The sequence below is a fragment of the Anabrus simplex genome, chromosome 8, assembly GCF_040414725.1.
Source record: "Anabrus simplex isolate iqAnaSimp1 chromosome 8, ASM4041472v1, whole genome shotgun sequence".
NCBI lineage: Eukaryota > Metazoa > Arthropoda > Insecta > Orthoptera > Tettigoniidae > Anabrus > Anabrus simplex.
The window spans coordinates 195293338-195309274 of record NC_090272.1 but is presented as its reverse complement, the minus strand read 5'-3'; the positions used below and the strand labels follow the sequence as shown (position 1 = coordinate 195309274).

At 39.0% G+C, this 15937-nt stretch overlaps 1 protein-coding gene across 1 annotated transcript in view; it reads right to left on the bottom strand.

Annotated features, from left to right (window-relative positions):
* The window catches only part of LOC136879362 (E3 ubiquitin-protein ligase TTC3), a 349380-nt gene that overhangs the window by 29689 nt on the left and 303754 nt on the right, over window positions 1-15937 (bottom strand). The window lies entirely within an intron of this gene.

The window sequence follows — 15937 nt, the reverse complement described above, 5'->3', positions numbered from 1 at the left end:
GTTTTCCACCGATCATAATTATTTTTTAAAAACTACCTCATGCCTGCTTTATCAGCCATATGGTACTGCCTAATAGTCCTACTTTTAAAACCTTCCTTTCTATCACATTTTTTTAACTACCACAAAAACAGCTTCATGATCACTAATACCATCTATTACTTCGGTTTCTCTATAGAGCTCATCTAGTTTTATCAGCACCATGTCTAGGATATTTCTCGCTCTAGTTGGTTCCATCACTTTCTGAATCAGCTGTCCTTCCCATATTAAACTTCTTTGCCATTTGTTGGTCATGCTTTCTGTCGTTTGCATTACCTTCCCAATTGACATCTGGTAAATTAAGATCTCCCGCTACAATCACATTCCTTTCCATGTCGTTTCTCACATAGCTGATTATCTTACCAAGTAATTCTGAATCCGTGTCAGCGCTACCCTTTCCCGGTCTGTACACTCCAAAAACTTCAAGTTGCCTATTATCTTTAGAAATGAGCCTTACACCTAGAATTTCATGTTTCTCATCTTTAACATTTCCGTAGCTTACAAATTCTTCTTTCACCAGAATGAATACTCCCCCTCCCACCATTCCTATCCTATCTCTACGATATACACTCCAGTAAATACAAAGTATGTTACATGTGTTATTTTTTTTAAATATCCACCTATTCAATACAAAGAAATCTTTTTTAGAAATTAAATATTATTATAAAATGTTAAGGGACTTGTTTTGCCCATATTAAGGGCATCATCAGCCTCAAACTCAAACCTGTATGGTGAAAAATCAGGATCCTTAATTTGGGCAAAACATGTCCCTTAACATTTTATAATAATATTTAATTTCTATCCCTACTTGACTTCCAGATCTCTGTACCCTCATCACCGCTCCCTAGACAACCCTATTACTCTTTTAAAAATTTTTCTAACTTATATGTACCACTGCGGTTTAAGTGAAGGCCATCTGAGCGCAGATCCCTATCTCTGGTCAGTATAAGGAGTCTGTTTTATTCCCTGCTGGGAAATATCTGAGCGCAGATCCCTATCTCTGGTCAGTATAAGGAGTCTGTTTTATTCCCTGCTGGGAAATATGTACAATAATGTATGGGAACGTTGAGTGATTTCCCTCTGTTGATTCCCTTTCAATTTGGTACCGGGTGACTAAAGTTTCTTATCCTCTAAAAGTCTTAACACTTTTTTGATATTTAATGTTTCTCATTCAGTCACCCCGGCGTAGAATACGCTTAGCCTCTGTATCTTTGGGCTATAAGCCCACTTAGGGTTTTAAGAGTTTTCTAGAAGGAGTGCAGGTTTTCTGCCTCCCTGCATTTTGTTTATGGCCGATCATTATAAACTTTTTCCTTTTTACATTATGGCCATTTAGTATGGGCACTCATAGCCTCTGTTTATGTTTCTGGAAAAGAAAATGAAAAACTGTTGAGCAGAAGTGACTGTAAATAGCTTATCTTAAGATTGTCACTTGATAACCTTGTGCGCTGTAAGAAATTTATGCCTCTGAGAGACTAGACTGTATTAATTTTGGAGCTCAGACTCCTAGGCTAGGGAAATTAGTAGAGCAAACACGCTCTTATAAAATAGTGTACCTGTTTCAGAGCTATAATGCTCATCCCTCATATATTATCACGTTGATAATTCTCTCTAGTTTTGTACCTGATTTTTGGACTTTAAACCTTCTATTTACCAAATTTTTAATATTTAAAATTAAAAAAAAGAAAGGAAAAGGTCCTCACATTACTGTTGTGCATGTCGGGAGGATAGGAAGGCTCTGTAAACAATGCCTTAATGATATTCAAATCAAAGCAAACAAACAGGGGACTACCATGTAGACATAAACTTTACCAATTTTCCAACCCGGGTGGAAAGGCAACTGCTACCGAAGTTAAGACCAAACAGCGTGATAGAATTAGATAATGCTATTTAACACAGTGAACTAGAGAACAGGAAGACAACACCATCATCACTCAAAAAAGACATAGTTGATTGGCTTATGTACAACATCCAATTTGAAGGAAGTTTGACCAAAGCGGAATTGCTGATGTCAGTAAAAAAATGTCCCTAGTGAGAAGCCCAACAAAATTGATAAAATGTTTACCAATGCCGGTCACAGTGTTTTATGCCTCCTGTCCTCTCATGCAGACCTCAATCCTACTGAGTTGGTGTGGGCAGACAACAAGGGTGGAGTAAATCTGTGCCAGACTCTCAAAAAGGGAAGTGTAGACTTTGCGAGCAAGCACTTTAGGAATATTCAGAGTAAAAAAAAAAAAAAAGGAGCACACACGCAAGATGAATATAGGTCCGAAGATGCTCTCATTGATGACACCATTGACAGTTTCATTATTTCTGTGAGCGACGGCAACTCATCTGAATCTAAGTTCAAGGATGATAGCAGTACCCAGGAAGACTATGGTGGGATGGCAGATGAGACACAAGAATAACAGGTATGTTCTACTGCTTGTTATGACTTGATCCTTATCCTTCACAAGAGAGTATTTTGCATGCATTATTTTGTGTTGTTCATATTATGTTCTCTGTGTGTACGTTTATTAGAACAGTATACAATATTTGTTTAAAATATGGTTTACAGCTTAGGAATCCTAAATAGTTCTATTTAACTCCATGGTTCATACGTTAGGTCACTTTATATTTTTATTCTTTTTAATTGCACTGCATTTCCAGCATTAACGGAAGAATAACCTCAATCGACGAGCACGACTGCAGCTTCTTGACCTCGATCCCGCATTGTCTGGGAAGATTGGGATGAGCCGAAGCAAGCTGTGCAAAATGAACTAGTCAAGGGTTCTTTTGTTTGTTGTCAGTTAATAGCACTGCTATATTTGTTCAAAAAGGACAAATTCATAGCCACATGGTGAACAGAAGATAGCAAGAAGTTCCACATAATGTGGAGTGTTTCTGTCCAGTGCGTATGGTCAGAACGACCTCTCAGTGCAAAAAGCTGTCTTGCCTGAGAACAAAGCATGAACACTAACTGATTTACATCTTCCAGACTGTTGACATATATCTACAAGAGAGTTCTCCCTGAGTATCACTAAAATTCCGAGTAACACGGAGGTTCAAGAATCTCACTGACCTGAAAAAAATATTAAAATTATTCGATTTTGAGGTGCTTGCATACTTGGTATTACACGTGGATAACACTTGTAACCTTAAAAAGGTTGAGGAACCTTGTTTTGAACCTTAGATCACATATTTTCTTGTATAATCCACTTATTGGTCCCATTCTTTTATTCAAGCAGAGTTGGAACAAACTTTTAAATGTTGAACTGTGTCATAATCCTTGAAAGAGATTTACCAATATGTAGCTTCAGAAATAATGCAGAATATGATACAAGAGATGAAATATACTATGTTTTAACAGTGCTCTTGCAGATGGGTATTGTTCAAGAACAAACCTGTAATTAAACAGGAAACCTTTCCAAGTGACACGTTTTTCCTCAACCATGACTGAGGATACCTTTATTAAAATGATTCTTTCAATGCCTTATCCTCATCTTCAAAGCAGACAATATTTCCAGAACATTTGCATACAAACAAATAAAATGGGTGTTAGCAAGAAAAATGATGGTACTTTTTAGGAATGAATTATTATCTGAGCAGTCTAGCTTACAAACTTCTTATGTCTGTCAAAGAAATATTAGGCAAGAAAGCTTCACGAAACCAACTGGCCACTAAAAATCTCAGAGATTCTAGATATGCCTAAACATTACCAGGATGTAGTGGTGATGACGCAATAGTGGTCGTACGAAGCAGAACAATGAGATCATCAGCGGTAGTCTGATTTTTTTTTTTTACAATTGGCCATATATCGCACTGGCACAGATAGGTCTTACAGCGATAGGATAGCATTGTCTGGTGTGAAAATGGGACCTTAACCACATATTTAAACCAAAAATGTTTTATGTCCTGCCATTTCACTATGCAATACAACCTAAGAGGGAAGAGGGAGGCTATTAGATAGGAAAAAAGCCCCAGGGTTGACTTCGTGGTTAGAAAGGAAAGGAACTAGAAAGGAAGACCATTAAATGAAAGAAAATCAATTAAATTAAAGGTGCACTGAGTGCAGAAGCAGACCAAGATGAAGGCTGTTTAAGCTGGGATGAAATATTACAGAAGAGTGCAATACTAATAACAGACAGACAAGCAGACAAACAAAGGCTTAGAGTTATCCCTGCAAGGTAAAAACAATAGATCAAATTCAAAATAAGCAGCTAAAGTATTTAGCCTCTATCCAATAAAATGATGTTGACAGTTTCAAAAATTCATTTTCTGCCACAAAAATTTCTACGAGACCAAATATATCCATAATTTGAAAGCACTTTACACAATTCATATTAAGACTGAACTAAATAAAACTGTACAAGCAAACAGATACAATGCCTAAGAAACAAAGGATACTAAAATGCTACAAAAGATAACTACATTTGCAATCAAATACACAGAAATGACCACACTTCCACAAAACATCAAAATGGACAAGGAAAAGACAAAATTGTTAAGAGCACCAATAGTCATAAGAATTGTAAATGAGGTATTATTGATCAAACCAGTCATGATGTGGAGATGCAGAGTAAGCATGCACAACCGAACAAGTGTACAGTAAAACTATTACCACCCTATCTCGCAGGAAGTCTCTTAAGGATTAATTCATAATAAGGACAGAGAAGTGATTAGCAAAGTAATCAATGTTTGGGTCATCCTACCTGGAATCATGACAATTATGTTGCAATTTCCAGGAATCTGGCTTGAATTTTTGTCTTGCTGATTACTGCTGGATATCTTGTGGACCTATTTGTCCAAAACAATGTACAAAAATGTTCAGTTGCTCAAAAAAAAAGAAAAAAAAAAAGAAAAAAAAGAAAAAAAAAGAATGGGACATGCTATTTATACTGACTTAGTTTTAATTATCATCATTACAATACAATGCACTCCTCCTTTTTTTTGGAGCGACTGTACATACTTCACAAGCTTGGGTTTTCAATCAAATCGTGAAATGAAGACTCAGTACAGTGGGTGTCTTGCAGAGTGCATTAACCGCCATTCTTGGGGGCCCAGATTCAATTCCCAGTAAAGATATAAGATTAGCAGGAGGGCCGGTTTCCGGTTAAAAAGGTACACACAGCTCATCTTCATTAGGAGAGTGCCTTAAGAGAGCTCCATCACCTAGATGAACAAGAGTTCACTTTTTTTAACTTCAGCAAAGAGGAGGAATTGTTTCCAGTGGAGTGAATGGCCAAGAGGCTGAAGAAACTATGGGTTCTATTCAAGGCAATTGCAGTTCATATTTTAACTCTCCAGAATTACTTCTCCGTTACTTATCAATCTTTTGCACACCAAGTTCATAATCGTCTGCTTAGAGCCCTCTGCTAAGTGGTGATCTTTACCAAAAGTTGATTTAATATTAGGCATTTCTTTTATGGTAAAATAATGATTCAACATGACTGCAGGTTGCTTGATCATTGCCAATAAAAGTTTCTCTTCTGTCACCTCGTGTAAACAAATACTCTAGTGTTTGCATCAAGAATGCCGCTTATGACTGTAACATTTTTATTATTTATAAGTTGTGGAATTGCAATAATTCATTCACAATAAATGTATTGATCGGTGGAACATTTTTCTTGTCTATTACATATGACTGTAACATGCACTCAGAGGATATCCTCACTCTTTTAGAGGAGATAGAATCCAACGTTGACTTTGATAGTGATTATGTGATAGTGGTGGCATTGGCGAATCCTCAGATAGTGATAGTGGGGAAGATACACGTTTGGAGAGATTGATTGATTGAATGATGTTTGTTGTTTAAAGGGGCCTAACATCGAGGTCATTGGTCCCTAATGGTATGAAATGAGACGAAATGAAATGACAACTTAAAATTCCAAAATCCTCCACTGACCAGAATTCAAAGCACGAGGACGAAGAATGAATGGATGGACGGATATGAATTTATAATTATCAGTGGATCCGACCCACAGTGCCTCACATGCACAGAAGCTGGCACAAAACAATCGTATTACCGACCAAGCGACTGCTTCTATAGGACGATGCTGAATCGATTATGCGTATAGTCGAAACGGGTCCAAAATCCAGGTCGTCAGCCCCTCATAATGGTATTTATCGCTAGGAAAGTAGAACCATGCTCTGTGTAATGTTGCGGTACTAATCAAAAGGAGAGGAGACTCGCGGTATTCCACACAGTATGGTACTATTCACAGGTAGTGTAATGCGCACATAACACAGACCTATGGTGTTTCGCACATTGTGGTGCTATTTGCAGGCAACGCAAACCTATGGCGTTCCTCACATAAGTGGACTAACCACAGGGACCCGTACTATCCCATGGAAATCCTCACATTGTGGGAACTGAGCATAGGTAAGGTAGAACCATGGTGTCGCTCATATAGGAATATGAATCACAGGTAGTGTAGGACCCCCATCCTGATTCACATACTGTCGCTACTAATCACAAACCTATTGCATACCTAACATAGTGGTACTACGCGCAAGTAAATGCAACCCATGGTGTTCCCTGCGTAATGGTACTGATTACAAGTAGTTGCATGGTTCTAATTGGCTCATCCCTTGGTCGCCCCTTTTAGTCGCCTCTTATGACAGGCAGGGGATACCGTGGATGAATTCTTCGTCTGCCTCCCCCACCCACAGGGGGTGTGTGTTTGGTCCGTGAGAGGTATTTTATTTCCCTCTATGTCCGCCGGCAAGCCGGTTAGGACCCCCCTATCCGCCACCTGGAAGTATTACCTCCCCCCCTGCTACGCCTGCGTAGCAGGTTCGTGGCGTTTGGAGAGAAAGAAAAGTGATCCGGAATTACAATTACCATTCATGTGGCCTAAGGATAAATTTGTTCCCAATGTGCATGGATTCAGGTACCAGAACCAGATATGACTAATACTAACCTCACTTCAGAATCCCCTGAACTTATTTTGAACTATTTGTCAACGAAGAAATATTATCTAAGGTGGCAGATGAAACAAATTTTTCAGACAAACATTTGAGGCCAAGCCCCCCCCCCCCCACTCAGACTAAAGAAATGGGTGAATTCAAATTTCAGGGATATATTTGTGCTGATTGCTGTGACTCTATTAATGGTTCGAAATAAACATTTATCCATTCAGGAACATTGGTCCAGTGATCCCCTCCTTCATGCCCCTATATTCCAATAGATGTCACGTGACAGGTTTGAAATTTGTCCTAAAGTGGTCAATTATCAAACCAATTTTATTCAAGCCGTCACCTTTGTTGTTTTACTCAGCATGCCTCATTTCAGTGACAATGAAAACCAAAACAAAGGTGACAGCTTGAATAAAATTAGTTTGATGGTTTACTAGTCCATATCTTTTTCAAGTACTTTATGAATGTTCTACAAATGCATGTGGTACAGTCTGAAAAAAAAAAAAAAAAAAAAAAAAAACAGAAAAGGTATGCCTGTCCTGAAAACTAAATTGAAGAATGGGGAACTGGAGATTATATCCAATGACAGGAGAGATGTATTCCTTCTCATGACCATATTTGACATGACAGGAAAGATAGATCACAAATCTGGAGCTGTTATTATGACATTTTGGGCCATATTTGTGTAGCACCTTGTAGATATTAGTTTCCTTTTACTTTGTTCATTTAGTGTACCAGGCTTCCTTCACAATATAGGCCTGCTCTACAAAATTACAAGCAGTTAACATATTTAGTTCAGTGTTTCAGTTTTTAATTATTTATTTTGTACGTGTGTATGAGAGTGTGTACACACACTGAAGAAAGTGTAAATAAGTAACTACATTAACTTTTTCTTCTTCTTTCTCTTTTCCCTTTATGCCCTTGCAAGCGTCGGGTCCTTCAGCCCGGTCCAGTGCCAATCTTCTCAATTCTGCTGGAGTCTTTCCCGCCAGGTCAAAGACGTAGATGTTCCACTCAAGCCTCGGTCGTCCCCTCCCTCTTTTGCCTTCTGGTCTTGCTTGGAATATTTGTTTAGGCTTCTTTTCCTCTTCCATCCTCACCAGGTGCCCCAACCATCCAAGTTCCTTCTTTTCAATTAAACTGATCAGTGGTTCTTGGTTAAGACACTCTTCCCTTGTCCTAGTATTTCTAACCATATCTCTCCTTGTCCTTCCAACTGTTTTACACAAATACTTCATTCTGTGGCAATTAGTCTGCTCCCTAAATTACTCTGCAGTGTCCAGCTTTCAGATCCGTATGTCAGCAATGGAAGATATACAGATTTGTATATTCTCATTTTTGTTTTCCTGGTAACTTCTCTCTTTCCTATGATGATATTATTAATATAGATTGTTAGCTTTATGGATTCTGTGATTTATTTCAGAACCCATCTTCCCATCTGCTGTTATGATGCTGCCTTAACAGCCTAACGGCTGAACTTGTTCTACAATCTCATTCTGCCACTCGATGTTAAGGTCTTTTTGTTCTTTCCTAGTAAGATGCATAACTTTACTTTTACTAACATTAACTTCCATCCCCCTGTCTTGGAGTGCGTACCCCCATTCTGTCACTGCCCTCTGTAATTTATCTCTATCTGTTGCCAAAAGTGCGATATCATCTGCATATACTAGTGTCTGTATCCACATTGGTCTCATCTTGAAATTTCTAACTTTGCATTTACTTGTTTGCCTCTTACATTGTTTAATAACTTGATCCATGAATATTATAAAGAGTAGAGGACTAAGCCTGTCACCTTGCTTGACACCTCTTTCCATAATAAATTCCTTGGAGGTTTGACCATTTATCCTCACTATACCTACAACCTTCCTGTATATACTTTTAATCACCCTAGTCAGTTTGGGAGTAATATGTGCCTTCTGTAAAGCCATCCATAGCTCTTCTCTCGGTACTCTGTCAAATGCAGACTTCAAATCAATAAATGCTGCAAACAGTTCTCCTTCCCGATTTAGGATCTTTTCTGCTGCATTTCTCCAACAGAAGATATAATCTTGTGTTTGCCGATGGGGTCTAAATCCAGCCTCTTCTTCTTCTTCCAGTTCCTCCTCCACTTGCTCTCTCAGTCTTTTCTCTGTTATAGTTGAATATAACTTCTGGAGAACTGATGCTAAGCATATCGCTCTGCAATTATGACGGTCAGTTGAGCTTCCCTTCTTGTGATTCTTTGTAGCTACCCGGTTAAACATCTCTTTTATCACCTTCCATTTGTCTTCCACGTCCCACATACCTCTGTGATTTTGGTCCTTCTGTATGAGTTTCTCGCTCAACTTATTTTCATACTCCCGTCGCTTGGAGATATCCTCTAAGTCAGATACTTTCACTTTGACATAATTCATTTTTGTTGATTCATGTATATATCTGAACCAGGTTTCCATTACCAACAAACGATGTTCAGTGTTGAGTTCTGCACTGCAGAATACCATTACATTATAGTGGGTATTCTTTGTGTACACACAGTAATCTATTGTACTTCGTACATTTCTGCTTATTGCCTCGAAGGTAATTTGGTGGATCTGTTTATGAGGGAAGAAAGAATTCCTTATTCGCATTTCATCATCTACGCAGAACTGAAGCATTCTCTTCCCATTGCTGTTCAAGACTTCTCTCTGCCCAATACCTTTCCAAGCTTCCATGACCAGAACACATCTTATTCCCATCTCCAGCATTCCAGTCCCCCATTATTATCACTGATTCTAAGGTATCTCTAGCTCTGTCCAATGTTCTCTAGAGGGCAGAGTAAAATATCTCCTTTTCTATTTCAGCACTATCTTCAGTAGGAGCATATATTTGTATGAGAGCAACTTTTCGGTTATTTTCCAGAATCAGATCTAATCTAATTATCCTTGGGCTTACTGCCTTAGAATCCACCACTTTATTAATTGTTCATTTGTGATAATTCCAACTCCTCCTCTAGCTCTACTTCTCTTATCTACTCCTGAATATCGCAGAACATATCCCTGGTCCAGTTCCATCTCCCCTGTTCCCTTTCTCTTCACTTTGCTGATCCCGAGAATTTCGAGTTTGTACTTCTTCATCTCGTCCACCACTTCCACTTCCTTGCCTGTCAGAGAGGTAATATTCCAAGTTCTGATTCTCACATTCCGTTTCTCGCCAATTTGTCTCGTGATCCGTCCAGCTTCAAATCTAATATTTCTCTGAACTGTTTTGAAATTCACTCCATACGGGTAATTAACCCTGTGATGGAGCTAGGACAGTGAGAGGGCTGCTCCCTTAAAACCTCTGTCCTTGCTTGGTTTTCTTTCTGGGTTTACTCCCATAGCCTTTGGGTCAAAACCCTATCCACAAGGCAGTGGATTGCCTCAGTTGACCCGCGGGTGCTTATTTCGTATAACCTTATTCGCACCAGCCCTTCATATCTAGAGGAACTTCCCCTATCAGCCACTGGGACGTGCAGTATTGGGGTTGAGGCCCCCCCATCCCAGTTTGTTCCCTGAAGAGTACTGACTGGCTCCTACTCAATTCAGAACCAGTCCCCAACTGGGACTTGGCCAGGCATGGCTACATTAACACTACTTGAAAAATTTGGAAATAATGCTCAAACCCTGGACCCAATACAGTGGAACCTCAATTCTCTGTTTTTGGTGGGACCACGAAAAAACATACAACACGGGAAAACAGAAAATCCAGGAACGAATGAACCATCAACAATTTGGCTAAATGTCAAAAAATGAAATATGTATACGGTAATTATAATCTTACAAACACTCCTACACCAAACCAAACTACACCCCCAATGGGCCTTAGCCTACCAAGCGACCACTGCTCACTCTGAAGGCCTGCAGATTATGAGGTGACGCATGGTCAGTGTGATGAATTCTCTCGACTGTTATTCTTGGCTCTCTAGACTGAGGTCGCTGTCTCACCATTAGATAACTCCTCAATTAAAGGTAATCGTGGGCTGAGTGGACCTGGAACCAGCCCTCGTATCGAGGTAAAAATGTCTGACCTGGCCGGAAATAGAACCCAGGCCCTCCAGGTGAGAGGCAGGCAAGTTAGACCGTGGGGCCGGCTTCAAACATTAATTTCCAGTACGCGAGTTAAAAATCCCTAGACTTTACATTCAGTTATACCGCGGAAACTTCATCAGTTTCCCATGAAAACTTCTTCCAGTTCAGCAACTTTGTAGCGCCAAACTATTAGAAAAATCTAGTAATGCTAAGCCAAACAACAATTGACCACAAGTAGTTTTTAATTCTTTAATCTAATAAAATAAAGCACATTAGATACTAAAACCCTCTTCAGGATGGTAATATCCCTTTTTTAAATCTTCTGTTGTAATTTATTCACTGGTATACTGTTTGTGGTCAGTTACTGGAAATCTTGTACCGCAAAAATTAAGCCCACACCAGCTTTTAACAGTTATGTTGAACTCGAGAATATGGTTTAACATGTAAGTATCGATTCTCAAAAGTTCTCGAATGTATTATATTCAATTCTGCCCATACTTATCACAATCAAATTAGAAAGAGAAAGTATATCATCCAAACTTCAGAAATTACGGTTATTCATGACCTTGAGCTCAAATAGAAAGCAAGTTCCAGTACAAGTCTGTACGAGTGGGAAATTATACAAACTTTTTAAATGTAACGTTCACAAATAAAAAGACTACGGTTTTTATAACATTTTAACACAAAAACGTAAAACTCCCAGTTTTATACTGGAACCAAAACAGTAATAGGCAATCCAAAAACCTCCCATGTTTTACGTATGTAAGGTGTAACATCTATTCTGGTCTCAATAACATTATCATATACGATAACATTAATACACTAAATTTGTGTTAAGGAGCAGTTTCGATTCCTGCCTGAAAGCCCAGTGACTATACAGTGCCCTGAGGGAAGTGCCGAAAATCTGTTCGGTGATTTAAAAAAAAAAAGAAAAAACAACTCTTAACCCTGGACATAATGTAGACGTTTTACAAGTATGAACATTTGACGAAACTTGTTCCGTCTTCAAGTAGAGCTGTTGAAATGCACTCTGCTTCCTTCCAATTGTTGTGGCCACACTCTGCTTTATGATTTCCAAAGATTCTCTAAACAATACTACCCGAATGCGATGCTAAGATGATCCCTTATGCAAGTTCACCGCCTATAACTTTTCCGGTACAGTACTTGCTCTAATTATCGCAATGATGGGACGTTAACACAAAAGATCCATAAGCATGCCGTATATACCTTGATCCCTATTTCAATCGCTTTTTGTCACTGAGATTCCAGTGATATTTCAAGGAATGTTTATCTCTGTCACCAGGGGTAAGGACTGTTTTTGTCTACCATCTGGCAACTACTATGCACACTTCTTGCATTGTGCCTTAATTTCCTCTCCAGAAAGAACCTGACTGCAACATAATCATAAATGTTATTCAGGGTTCTCTTGCGACTCTTTTCCCGCCCCTTTTCCCGATCACACGCTGTCTTGCATTCCATCTCGTGAGTGGTAAATAAAAATGTAAACAGACTCTGGGATGGGTTTAAAGAAATTGTTGAGGAATGTGAGAAAATAGGTTTGTACCTTTAAAGGTGGTAAGGAATGGTAAAGATCTACCATATTATAACAGAGAAGTAAAGAGGCTAAGAAGGAGGTGCAGGTTGGAACGAAATAGAGTTAGAAATGGTTATGGAAGTAAGGAGAAATTGAAGGAACTAATAGGAAATTGAATCTAGCAAAGAAGTCAGCTAAGGATAACATGATGGCAAGCATAATTGGTAGTCATACACATTTTAGTGAAAAATGGAAGGGCATGTATAGGTACTTTAAGACAGAAACAGGTTCAAAGAGGGGACATTCCAGGAATCATTAATGAACAAGGGGAGTGTGTATGCGAGGATCTTCAAAAGGTAGAAGTATTCAGTCAGCAGTATGTAAAGATTTTTGGTTACAAGGATAATGTCCAGATAGGGGATGTGAGTAATACTAAAGAAGTATTAACATTTACCTATGATAACAATAACATTTACAGTAAGATACAAAAGTTGAAAACTAGAAAAGCAGCTGGAATTTATAAGATTTCTGGGGATATACTAAAGGCAATGGGTTGGGATATAGTACCATATCTGAAGTACTTATGTGATTATTGTTTGGTTGAAGGAGCTGTACCAAATGAATGGAGAGTTACTATAGTCGCCCCTGTGTATAAAGGAAAGGGTGATAAGACAAAGCTGAAAATTACAGGCCAGTCAGTTTGACATGCATTGCATGTAAGCTTTGGGAAAGCATTCTTCCTGATTATATTACACGTGTAGGTAAAATTAATAACTGGTTTGACAGAAACCAGTTTGGGTTTAGGAAAGGTTATTCCACTGAAGCTCAGCTTGTAGGATTTCAGTAAGATATAGCAGATATCCTGGATTCAGGAGGCCAAATGGACTGTATTGCGATTGACCTATCTAAGGCATTTGATAGGGTAGATCATGGAAAACTACTGGCAAAAATGAGTGCTACTGGACTAGAAAAAAGCGTGACTGAATTGGTGGCTATATTTCTAGAAAATATATCTCAGAGAATTAGAGTAGGCGAAGCTTTATTTGACCCTGTAATAATTAAGAGGGGAATTCCTCAAGGCAGTATTATTGGACCTTCTTGTTTTCTTATATATATCAATGATATGTGTAAAGAAGTGGAATCAGAGATAAGGTTGTTTGCAGATGATGTTATTTTGTACAGAGTAATAAATAAGTTACAAGATTGTGAGCTGCTGCAGGGTGACCTTGATAGTGTTGTGAGATGGACGGTGGGCAATGGTATGATGATAAACGGGGTTAAAAGTCAGGTTGTGAGTTTCACAAATAGGAAAAGTCCTCTCAGTTTTAATTAATGTGTTGATGGGGTGAAAGTTCCTTTTGGGGATCACTGTAAGTACCTAGGTGTTAATACAAGAAAACGACCTTCATTGGGGTAATCACATAAATATGATCGTCAATAAAGGGTACAGATCTCTGCACATGGTTATGAGGGTATTCAGGGGTAAGAATGTAAAGGAGAGGGCATATAAGTCTCTGGTAAGACCCCAACTAGAGTATGGTTCCAGTGTATGGGACCCTCACCAGGATTACTTATGAGACAAAATCTCTTAGTGCATTGGCACTGCCGGTGGCTCTAGTTAGCCTACGCAGTGGCCTCCACGGTATGCACTAGCCAGCGTATTGGTAGGTGTGCTAGGTACCAACTGATGAGCCCACCCTAGCACACGAGGGCGAAACGCTGGCAACCAAGAATGAGTTAGCTGGAAAATTTATAATGTCCAATAACGGACCATTTATATTGGTATTATAAATTTACTCATTCAGGACAAATATTTCAGATTCCCTATGGGAATCAACATCTATATCATCTGATGGCCAAGCAGGCATCAATTTTTGATAACGAGACAAAATCTCTTAGTGCATTGGCACTGCCGGTGGCTCTAGTTAGCCTACGCAGTGGCCTCCACGGTATGCACTAGGCAGCGTATTGGTAGGTGTGCTAGGTACCAACTGATGAGCCCACCCTAGCACACGAGGGCGAAACGCTGGCAACCAAGAATGAGTTAGCTGGAAAATTTATAATGTCCAATAACGGACCATTTATATTGGTATTATAAATTTACTCATTCAGGACAAATATTTCAGATTCCCTATGGGAATCAACATCTATATCATCTGATGGCCAAGCAGGCATCAATTTTTGATAATGAGACAAAATCTCTTAGTGCATTGGCACTGCCGGTGGCTCTAGTTAGCCTACGCAGTGGCCTCCACGGTATGCACTAGGCAGCGTATTGGTAGGTGTGCTAGGTACCAACTGATGAGCCCACCCTAGCACATGAGGGCGAAACGCTGGCAACCAAGAATGAGTTAGCTGGAAAATTTATAATGTCCAATAACGGACCATTTATATTGGTATTAAGTGGTATGTTCCGAACTGTCAGTGGAGAGATGGCGTGGGACGACATCAGTAGACGAATAAGTTTGAGTGGTGTCTTTAAAAGTAGGAAAGATCACAATATGAAGATAAAGTTGGAATTCAAAAGGACAAATTGGGGCAAATATTCATTTAGAGGAAGGGCAGTTAGGGATTGGAATAACTTACCAACAGAAATGTTCAATAATTTTCCAATTTCTTTGCGATCATTTAAGAAAAGGCTAGGAAAACAACAGATAGGAAATCTGCCACCTGGGCGACTGCACTAAATGCAGATCAGTAGTGACTGATTGATTGATTGATTGAGATGGCTTCTAGAATCAACTGCGGGTTATCGAGCATGGAAATGGAGGATGTTTTAGGAGAACAGCTGAGCGATTATGATGATGACATCGCTGTATGCGAAGTCCTTGGTTCGGAATCTGATACGAGTGATAGTGCGCAGAATGGCAATGTGCATGTTACAGCTAATACATTTCAATGGGAAAACATGTCTAATTACGTGGATCAAACAGAACAGTTTATAGGGAACCCAGGATCTCAGAATGAAACAGTCAGAGAATGTGATGGTGTGAAGGTTTTTAAGATGATCTTTACGGACGAGTTAGTGGAACTAATAGTTCGTGAAACAAATATATATACTGAGCAAAGGATCACATCTAGTGGCTTCGTTCCAGAATACGGGAGTAGAAACCAGTCACGAAGTACAAGATATATATTGTGATTGCTCTTTATATGATAATGGGTATAATACAAAAGCCTACACTAGGAAGCTATTTTTCTAAAAGCTCTATCTTGTCTATGCCAATTTTTGGGTCTGTTATTTCAATGTATAGATTTGAATCAATTAGTAATTTTATGCATTTCAACAACAATGAGGCAGTTGATACATATCAGGGACCCTCCCAACTTTTCAAAATGTATCCGATTATGTCCTACCTAAAGAAATAAGTTATCAGAATAGAACATTGCATTTGACAAGTCACTAATCCTATGGCGGGGTAGGTTGTCTTTTAGCCTATATATA